The following is a 12,115-nucleotide window of genomic DNA, read 5'->3' as shown; positions in this document are numbered from 1 at the left end:
CAAATACTGTAGGGGCCAACAGGTAACAACTACCTGCTGCTAAACATGTCCATGCTGTTATTCTGTCTGGACCCTGACTCAATGATTATCCAAACTTGACTAACGTTCTGCTGACGAAAGCAACAGACGTAAACTATAAACACAAAAAAGAAGACCACTGGGAGAGGAGCGCACCCACGACAAGGAAACAATCGTTCTATAAACAAAACAAGCACTAAGTCTTACACCTCCTCACCTGGCGAAAAGAAAATTTACAACAAAATGTTTTTCCTTCATATACATATATATATATATATATATATATATATATATATATATATATATATATATATATATATATATATATATATATATATATATATATATATATATATATATATATGTGTGTATATAATTGTATAAATATGAATGTATATATATATATATATATATATATATATATATATATATATATATATATATATATATATATATATATATATATATATATATATATATATATATATATATATATTATACATATGTGTATATATATATATATATATATATATATATATATATATATATATATATATATATATATATATATATATATATATATATATATATATATATATATATATATATATATATATATATATATATATATATATATATATATATATATATATATATATATATATATATATATATATATATATATATATATTTATATTCATATTTATATATAAATTTACGTATGTGTGTGTGTGTGTAAAATAAATTTATATTCACATTTATATATAAATTGTGTGTGTGTTTGTTTGATTGTGTATATGTATGTGTAGTAGTAATAACATCATGTGTGAGTTAAATCATTTCCAGCGAGCAAAATTTAGTAAAATACTGATTTTATTTCATGTGAAACAAAAAGTTTGCCAATTTCACGGTATCAGCTCTGCTGATCAATAGGCCTCTTTGCCTTATTGCTTCCTATATTCCTGCACTCTTATAACTGTGTATATCATAAGGTGGAATAAAGCACAACTGGCATTTTCAGAGTGAAAATATTTACTATATATATATAGATATATATATATATATATATATATATATATATATATATATATATATATATATATATATATATATACGTATATATTTATATTCATATTTATATATAAATTTACATTTATCAACAGATGAGCAGGTGTTCCCTTTTACTAAAATAAATTTCTGACACATCACTTGTTCATTCAAACCACAGTTATCAGATGAACTAGGTTTCCCTTTCCAAACCACCCTTAGGAACAATTCTTGCCATTAGCACAGTTACCAACTCCTTTTCACTGACCTGCCTGTGGACTGACCTTTAATTTCAGAGTCGCTGACATTAAAAAGATGAGTGTCCTGGTATTCAACTTTCATCTGAGAAATTAGGTTTAAATATTTTACTTTGTGAGTGGTAGTTTGTTTACACTTCACTTTAGTTTTATTTTTCAATTTTTATGTTTGTGTTTTTAATTTTTCGTTATTTTACGTCATAGTTTGTATTTATATTTTATATATTTCTGTTATATTTTTGCTGAAGATTTATATGACAATATTTTATTGTAATTTTATTGATTCTCATCCTTGTCGGTTTTTTCATGATGATGAGGTTTTTATACCTATATAAAGAATGTTCTTCCTGGTCTTGGCAATATTATTTATCATTGCTAAGATTTCCAAGTAGCTATATATATATATATATATATATATATATATATATATATATATATACACATACACACATATATATATATATATATATATATATATATATATATATATATATATATATATATATATATATATATATATATATATATATATATATATATATATATATATTATATTGATAAATGAATATCATTCTTACAATGTAATGTACTATATATTATAATTCAAGCATTATAGACTGCAATTTGTTTGTGCTTTTGTGCTCTTGTTCGAGTGTTTGTGTAATGTTTGGTGCTTGTGCTTGATCACAAAGAGATGAAATTTCGAGGGATGATAAAGTTACCCTAACAGATCTCTCTCTCTCTCTCTCTCTCTCTCTCTCTCTCTCTCTCTCTCTCTCTCTCTCTCCATCAGTATACAAACACATTATCAACTCTTGTTTGCCTTGTATCAGAAGGGTAAATATGATCCTTCCTTTTGAGTCCAAATAGAAGCGACAGTGCAAAAAGCGAAGGTTTCCCGGACCAGTCGATATTAGAACAGGGCAATTATTTACTGAATGAAAGAGATACTTATTATTATTATTATTATTATTATTATTATTATTATTATTATTATTATTATTATTATTCAGAAGGTGAATACTATTCACATGGAACAAGCCCGCCATAGAGACCATTGACTTGAAATTCAACCTTCCAAACAATATAGTGTTCATTCGAAAGAAGTAACAGAAGGTACACAATGAGGAGATCAGTTATTAGAAAACGGATAAATTGACAAATTAATAAAAAATAAATGAAAATGTAAGCAAATCATTAAAGCACAAGGCGGATAAAAGTTAATAAAAGCCAGGCGAAGGATTTATTTCGTCAGGAAATTAAGGAATTAATATGATAAGTTGAAGGACGATGACCAAGACCCACCGGTCCTGGAGTGACTGGAATAAGTCGGGATGGACTCCTGATTACCACGGAAAAGGGGAAATTAGATTTCTCCAGGCTGTGGGGGGTGGGGGGCGGGGATCAGATGCCTTTGCTTGCAGAGTGCATTTTAGTCATAAGCCAAATTAGGTAACATAAAAGAAGAGTTAATCTTTTCCTTGCATTAATATTCATGTAGGAATAGAATATAGGGTTTAGGCCAAAGGCCAAGCGTTAGTACCTATGAGGTCATTCAGCGCTGAGACTGGAATTGACAGTAAAAGGGTTTGAAAGTTTTAACAGAAGGAAAACCTTACAGCTGCACTACGAATCAATTGTTAGGAGAGAGAGAGAGAGAGAGAGAGAAATTACGAACGGGGCTACAGTAAAAGGAATGAAAGGGATTACAGCTAAGGGCCGAAGGGACCCTACAAAGAGCCTAAAGTAGTGCCTACAGCACACCGCATGAGGTGCACTGACGGCACTACTCCATTCCTTGGAGTGTTCTTGTAGGAGTTTTCCTTCCATTTAACTGAAAACTTGAATAGCAGATAATTTTCTTTAATTTTCAACATAAGCAACATCTTTTACGTATTCCCTGTAACAGCATCATTTTATTACTTTTCTGTTGCTACTGTGAATTATACAAAAGCTGAATTCGATATCTTAATAATATTTTTTGTGCCGAAAGATTTTCTGGTTCATGAATGTCAGTTGCCATCAGATGCCTTTTTATTTTATTACTTTTAACCGTTCGTTATTGGTTTTACATGATACATGTAATCAGCCGCGCTGATAAACGGGCATCTCATCTAGGTACTGCGGAGTTGGTGACCAGGTTTACTGCAACGCCAGATTACAAAAACAAATCAGTGTCATAAGAATGGCACATGGGAATAAAAATGCTGTAACCAAAATGAATCAGAGTGAGACGAATAATTGCTCATCATGACATAATCTGTTGTTATTTAGTTTATCATCTAAAAGACGTACTATTTGTGTATATATTTATATATTACTAAAAAAAATCACAAAAACATATATTTATTTGTTTATCAGCTGAAGCCACAGGAAAAGCTCGAGAAGAAACGACAGAGTGCCAAGTATTTTCGAGCAATGAACACATCTTCGGGGCAGAAAAGTGATGCAAAATATTTAACAAGTGAGCAGGAAAGCTCTTACAAAAGTGAAGCCAAAAAAGAAAAACTGAGAAAACATATTATCACGCCATTACAAATAAAAACAATGTCCGTCCAGATTACTCAACTGCTTAAAGCACAAATAAGTCCAGAGAAGAAAGGAATTGCCCAATGACAGCATCTTGCATAGAAATGAATGATAACCAGCTGGCTACTTGTCGACCAGTTTATAAAGCACTTGAACTGAAAAATATGAACTATAATAGCAATATACTTAAAAAGAAAACACCAATAAGAGATATAACGGCAAGATATGCATACATAGAAGAGCGTTTCTAAACGCAATCAAAAGCCTAAATGAATGAGCGTGAGTATGTTTGAAGTGAGTGGAAACATCAGTATCTATTATGAGTTACACGAATATTCCGATTAAACATCTATAATTCTATACAAGAGAGAGAGAGAGAGAGAGAGAGAGAGAGAGAGAGAGAGAGAGAGAGAGAACTACAAGGTGTCTCCACTTAGAGAAAGGAAGAATTCGCAGGCTTTATTGATGGTGGGCAGCATCCAACATCAAAGGTGTTTCTTCCATAATTGAAAGCTTAATGAAGACCTTCCTACTGATGTATTCTTCTGCCTCTCCCGCTCCCTAGGTATTAGGATGAGGTGCCTCTATCAAATAGCATTTCAAATATATCATTTCAAATACCATTTCACATAACAGCCCCACTGACATATTAACGCCTCATTGAACTAGATCAGTGATGAAACGCAATATCAAAGGGAGATTTATTGTTTAAACAAACACACACACACACACACACACACACACACACACACACACACACACATATATGTATATATATATATATATATATATATATATATATATATATATATATATATATATAGAGAGAGAGAGAGAGAGAGAGAGAGAGAGAGAGAGAGAGAGAGAGAGAGAGAGAGAGAGAGAGACAGAGACAGAGACAGAGACAGAGACAGAGAATATGTATATAGATATATATAGCTCAGTGGTTAGACTGTTGACTGGAGTCGTTGGAAGGTACTGGTCGAGGGATCGAGACCCGGCGGTGTCGATCCATTTATCACTTAAAAAATTCCCCTTCAGTGATAATTCCCCATCGGAGATATTCCCGAAATAGTGTGAACTGGATTTTAAACGACATTTGTAGCTTCATGTGCATTAAAGCGTCCAATGTAGTCCTGAGTTCTTGTCCTTCGTTGGTTCAAGCCCACGGGACAATGAACTTATTATCAACTAAAAAATTCCCCTTCGGTAACATATATGAAAATATATTATTTCTGAGGTAGAGCGAATTTGATATTAAAGGACGTTTGTAGCTTACTGATTGTATATGAATCACGGTGATGTGATAAAAAGTCATAATATGGCTGCGTGTGACAAACACACTACACGGTTAACATGGCAGAGGTGGGTGGATATCGTCTCTAAATACAAACACCTGACTTCGGCGGGGATTTGTAGGTGGGAGCCGATATCCACTTATACCTCACTTGCTGGCCGTGTGGATTAAAGAGTCCACTGTAGTCCTGAGTTCTTGTCCTTCGTTGGTTCGAGCCCACGGGACGACGAACTTATTATCAACTAAAATTCCCCTTCGGTAACATATATGAAAATATATTATTTCCGAGGTAGAGCAAATTGATATTAAAGGACGTTTGTAGCTTACTGATTGTATGTGAATCACGGTGATGTGATAAAAGTGATACATACATATATATATATATATATATATATATATATATATATATATATATATATATATATATATATATATATATATATATATATATATATATATATATATATATATATACATAACAACATAAGCTATATACAAATGACAAATGCCAGTTATTATAAACTTGTATTTTCCTGAAATCATACACAACATTAAGCTACAAATGACAAATGCCAGTTATTATAACTTGTAAATCATACCTACTGTAAGTGTAATTGTAACTGATAAGTGGTAGTAATTTCTAGAGGTTGATGTCTAGGCGGTGGTTCGAATCCACCAAGTGACTACCACTTGTCAGTTGTAATTCCCCATCGGTATGATTTCCGAGGAAGAAAAAGAGAATTTGATGTTGCTGTTTTTATTCGATCTGGTTCAGTGCAGAAGAATGTATTATTAGCAAATTATTCATCAAGATTTGAATAATTCAAGCAACACCACTGATACTGAATGCTGCCCACCGCTAGTAAATCCTGGGAACTCTCTCTCTCTCTCTCTCTCTCTCTCTCTCTCTCGTGTATAATTAAAGATGTTTAATCGGAATATTCGTCTAACTCAGAATAGACTCTGATTTATACACTCACTTCAAACATACCCAGGCACATCCATTTAGTCTTCTGTTTTTGTGTACAAACATACACGGTGATGTGGTAAAAGGTTATGCATAAATACACATTAATATGCATACACACACATTATATATATATTGGCATGCATGTGTGCGTGTACGAAAATCTCCAGTACAAGCCAGCAAAGTTAATTAATATCTAAGAGAAGGGTGTTATTTTGATGCCGGGTGTCATTTAAGAGAGAAATCACTAACTAATTAGTCATCGAATGGGAAAGGGATACTGAGGCGTAAAAGCCTCATAAAATTTCAATGAAGCTTCCCACACTGAGTCGGAGACCACGTAATTATTGAAACCAATTTCTCTGGTAATCAGTAAGTATCACCTCCGCACATCTGCCCTCACTTGTTTACATAGCAGATGTTCTGGGCTTTATGATTATTTATTTTCTTCGATGTGCAGCTATTTTTTTTAGTCACGTAAAAATAAATCTAATCCTTCGGGCCAGCCCTAGGAGAGCTGTTAATCAGCTCAGTGGTCTGGTTATACTAAGATATACTTAACTTTTGTTCCTAAAAGGGAAATTGAGAGTAAAAAGGTCTGAAAGGTGTAACATGAGGAAAACCTGTCACTTGCACTATAAAGTAACTGTTAGGAGAGGATGTAAAGTAAGATGGAAGAAAGAGAATGTAAACGAAGGTAAAGGAATGAAAGGGGTTGCAGCTAGGGGGCCAAAGGGACATTGCACAGAACCTTAAGCAATGCCTACAGTGACTGGGCTTTGTTAGAAACTCTCTTTTTGGTTCTGGCTTGTTGTTTGCAAGCATTTAATTTTAAACGTTACTCAGATTTCTGACTACTCTTCCCACTTGGACTGAAAGGCGTGTGAATCATGATCTTCATCAGCCATTATGGCAATTTCGAGGAGGTTAAAGCCTCCAAATTGAGATAATTCTCATTTGGCCAACTATGGTAACTTTTGTGTGTTATGCACTGCGTCCACCTTGTCTCTTACCGGTTCTTTTACATTTCCATCCATTTCTTTATTAATTTATCATTACTGTACTATCTTATCTTGTTTTTCTTTGCTAATAACGGACCTCTGCTTTCTGTGTTTCCTGTTATCTTCTGTGAGTCCTTTCAAAAGAACACCACATTCTTTGGAAGCTTCAGTATCAAGTCAATGGCCCTTTTAAGCTTGTTCCATATGAATAGGGGTTTAATATTAATAATGGCAATAATATCTTTTCCTTTATTACGTTCCCCATTCTTTTAATTTTCTGTTTGATAATAATTATGTTACTATATCTATGAAGTCAATATCTCATATTGGAAATACAACGGCCACATAATGTACAATTACCTCCCCGATTTTTCAATATTTTTGGAAACCATAAAAATAGAATACCGAAGGTTTGTCTTCATTTAGTTCTAGATAAATAAATAAAATACACAATTTAGGCCGAAGGCCAAGCGCTGGGACATATGAGGTCATTCAGCGCTGAGAGAAAAATTGAGAATAAGAGTTTGAAAGGTGTAACAAGAGGAAAACCTTTTGCAGTTGCACCATAAACGAACTGATAGGAGACGGTTAAAGAAAGTAAGATGGGGGAGAGAGAATATGAATGGAGGTACAGTAATAAGAATGAAAGGGGTTGCAGCTAGGTGCCGAAGGGACGCTGCAGAGAAAGTAATACCTACAGTGCACCGTGTGCGGTGCACTGACGGCATGATCCCCCTACTGGGTCGTCTAGTTCTATTTCAAATCTAGGTCCTTGCTGAGAGGAATCTCCAGTTCGTCTGTCGCAAACCTTCGAGGTGAATTCACCTTCAATTATGGTTGAAGAATATCATTTAAGATATTAGTTCATGACGTCTCATCAGAGAGACCAAGAAACAATAAATTATACAAAGATGCTAAGAATTTTGCTTTTTGATTAACTGACATCATTTCTAGGCCAAGTACAGCATCCATATTTGATGGAGTTATTTGTAACAGAGATGTTAATACAGAAATGTATACCTGTAATTATGAATACCACCTTTGTTTTCCCGCCTGAAATGTAATTATTTTGCTTTTAGGCACTTTTTCGGTCCGCCTTCAGACATCAAAACTCATGAGGCTAGAGGACTGCAAACTGGTATGTGGATCATCCACCCTCCAATCATCAAACATGCCAAATTGCAGCCATATAGCCTCAGTAGTTTTTATTTTATTTAAGGTTAGACATAATCGTGCGTCTGGCAACGATATAGGACAGGCCACCACCGGGCCCTGGTTAAAGTTCCATGGGCCGCGGGTTATACAGCATTATACCGATAAAATATATAAGTTCAATTATGAATGGAATTTTAGTTTTCGCTTCTAAAATGGAATGATTTTTTCACTTGTCCCAAGTGGCTGTCTCTCAGACCCTGGGTGCAATATCCTGCTTCAGAAGCAAGCGAGAGAGAGTTAGTCAGGCCAGCAGCGGAAATTATGCTCCATTTTGGCTTCTTGCTTGTCGGATAATTGAGTGCATTAATGAACTGGCATATTCTCGAAATGACTTAGAGGCATTACAAGACGTACAGGTTTAAAACTAAGAATAGTATAGAATATAGGATTTATACCAAAAGCCAAGAGCTGGGACCTATGAGGTCATTCAGCGCTGAAGAAGTGCTGGCTAACTGTGCATCTATTATGCTTTACTCTTCTTCAGTTCCTCTGCCTCATTTTGTTTGTTTAAGTACATAGTCCCCTTACTTCTCTTTCTCTAATTACCAGTTTTGATTCTAAACGGCTCAGGCAAAGCAGCCATAAAAACATAAAGATGCTAAAATATAATAATACTCATTCTTTTTATTTTTTGGCCATTGTGGAAAAATAACCATTAGTGAAAAATGGCATAACATTTTTAGGGCTTCGAATGAACGGCATTGGAGGAGTCGCACACATATTTTATTTTATCCGTCTGTATTCAGAATCTCCTGGTCACTTTTAACCACATACTTATGCCATTTAAAATAAACACAATACCTCTCAACACCTCGATTTCTCGGCACTTTGGAACCGCTTGTCACTATTAAGCCTAACTCCAAATCAAGAGGGAAATGAAGATATTATGATCCTCGAAGAGAGAGAGAGAGAGAGAGAGAGAGAGAGAGAGAGAGAGAGAGAGAGAGAGAGAGAGAGAGAGAGAGAATCTGTCTTAGTGAGCAATTCACCTTATAAGCATTAACGTCAACAGACTATGAAATTGCCTTAGAAGAGAACTAGCTTTTGATCTGCACGAAGGGAAGGCCTCTTCTTGCAGTCGACTAAAGAAGCCAGGGAACTAATTGCTAAAGGTCCTATGGAATCTGAAATGAAGCTTCCCTTCACGGGCGGTCCCTTAAAGGCACGAGGACGGGCGATTACGAGGCCTTTGATGTTGCCTATTTCTGAACAGCAGAAGCACCAATATGCAGTCAATGTGCCTCGCTGTCGAACTTCTCCGAAGTTCCGAGGACCTTTATTCCTCACACCGTTGGACTGTGGAACAGACTCCCTTCTGAGGATGTCGTGCAATTGTGCCTCAAAGTTCAAGCGAAGATGAAATGCATCACTACCCAAATACAATTCTCTTTATAAGCGAATCCCACAGGATTTTCCTGTGGGATTCCCTTATACACTGAAGTCACGTGCATCTACTGTGATTTTTTTTAAGCTTTTTCTTTGTATTTTAATCATTTACTTATTTTTTTCCTATTTATTGATTAATATGCTAATTTATTTTTCATTTTTCCATTATCTTCTGTTACTTCTTTCGAATGAACACCATATTCTTTGGAAGCTTGAATTCCAAGTCAATGGCCCCTGTGGGCTTGTTCCATATGAACAGCTTTCAACTTCTGAATAATAATAATAATAATAATAATAATAATAATAATAATAATAATAATAATAATAATAATAATAATAATACTGACGAAGCCGTCAATCAGTTGGGTGTTTTAGACATCTCCGAGTGATACCAGTGTTTTGATGTGTTGTTTACTGTTACTGGGACTCGATCTAGATAAGTGTCACAATGACGGTTTCTGCTGTCTTTGCCACAAATTGGAAATCTAAATGATAAAATAATTGGAGTTGTACAACAGAAATCGATCTTTTTAAGTTCAGCGATAGTGGTTGCATGAGATTCCAGATCAAAAGGAAAATAAACAGAAAATAAATTGTTCACGCAATTAGAACTTTTCCAGATATGGCTGGTTATGTCTAGATGTTTTTAACTGCATTCAGGTATAATATCCGAATTTTCAAGAAATTTACTTTTTCTTCTCTGTACATGAACTTCACATACACAGGATGTATGCTCAACATATATATATATATATATATATATATATATATATATATATATATATATATATATATATATATATATATATATATATATATATATATATATATATATATATATATATATATATATATATATATATATATATATTTGTGACGAGCTGTCACATTAAATATTGTAAATAAAAAAATAATTTTTAAAATACAGTTTTGTATTTTCTGTAAAAACATTCTTATAAATTGTTCTATTTGTATTTAAGCACTTTCTGTTCCTGTTTAAATGCTCCTTGACATTCTCTAGTCCAGTACTTTAAAAGTTTACATTTGTCCTGAAAAGAATGTAACAGATGAGAGAATCACAGCTGTTCATACAGTCAACATCTGCTCGCTATTTTATATTGGTGCTTAATTGTGGTGTAAAGTGATTATTATTGGGTGCATTATAGTTTTTAACTTTTATTAAAGTTAAAAGTTTCTCGAGTGTTTCCTTATTCTTGTGCCTGGATCTTGGTGTTTTGGGTTATTAGATTATTTATTAAGTGTATATTAAGTGCTAAATAAAGTTAAGTTTAAAGTGAACATAATTCAGTGATAAACTACAACAGACATATTTTGTTTTGGTGGTAATTTTTTTATTATTGCCCGCTGACTTGTATTATAACAAGGCCATTACATCACTACCATACCACCTGGTAAAGAATATACTTGCAGTGGTGACAATATTTGGGGGCCTGTCCGGGATTATATTTATTCATGTGATCGTAATTCTTCATGCGACTTCTTGTTTCATGCAACTCATGTGATTTCATGTGTTTCATGTGACTTATGTGATTCTTGTTATTCAGTGATCTAAGTCACATAGTTCATGTATATCATGTGATTTATGTGATTCATGTGATTTATGAGATAAGTGTCTGTTGCAGTAAATAAGCTTAAGTATTAAATTTTTCACACCAGATCCAGACGGGCACAATAGTAAGTTGCACTGTTACGAATAGTAAGTGATTCTCTCCATTCATATCCGGTATCGATGATTTGGAGGTATAGTTGGTAGCTTAATGTTAATCGACTGGGACCAGTGTTAATTCACTATCGATAGTGCCCACCCCTTTTCATGAACCACACTTTTAAGATTCTTCCCAAGCCATTAGACTTCTTCCGACAAACACTTGTGTTAATCCAGATACCGTGTCAATGAGCTACCCTGAATCTTCTTAAATCATAATCATTGAACTAGTTCATCCCTTAGTTAAGACCATTCCGTTGGTCATCTCATTACTTGATTTTGGTTCGTTTTGCGCGATTAACATCTTTTTGGACTGATATCGCAATCTTATTCCTCTTAATTGTGGGAATCTCTTTATCACTTGTCAATATTGATAAGTCGTTAATTTTCACTTTTGAATTATCAGTAATGCTCTCATCTGGTTTAAATTATAATTCAGTCCTTCGATATTGAACTTAGTTATTATCAGCAGTTGCTTAAGACTTATTAAATAGCAATTATTTTTGTTAAGGTAACTAGCTTATTTTTAAAAAAGTTTCACGATTTTTTGTGCCATCCTAACTTAATTCTTTGCTAAACATGTTCAATTTAGAGCAATTCTTGCTAACCCTAAAGATGAACTACCAAGATTACATCTTGCAAAGAAAGCGGAACTCTTGACTATCACCCAGA

The sequence above is a fragment of the Macrobrachium rosenbergii genome, unplaced genomic scaffold (assembly GCF_040412425.1).
Source record: "Macrobrachium rosenbergii isolate ZJJX-2024 unplaced genomic scaffold, ASM4041242v1 13875, whole genome shotgun sequence".
NCBI classification, from domain to species: domain Eukaryota; kingdom Metazoa; phylum Arthropoda; class Malacostraca; order Decapoda; family Palaemonidae; genus Macrobrachium; species Macrobrachium rosenbergii.
Note: the sequence above shows the minus strand (reverse complement) of the source record.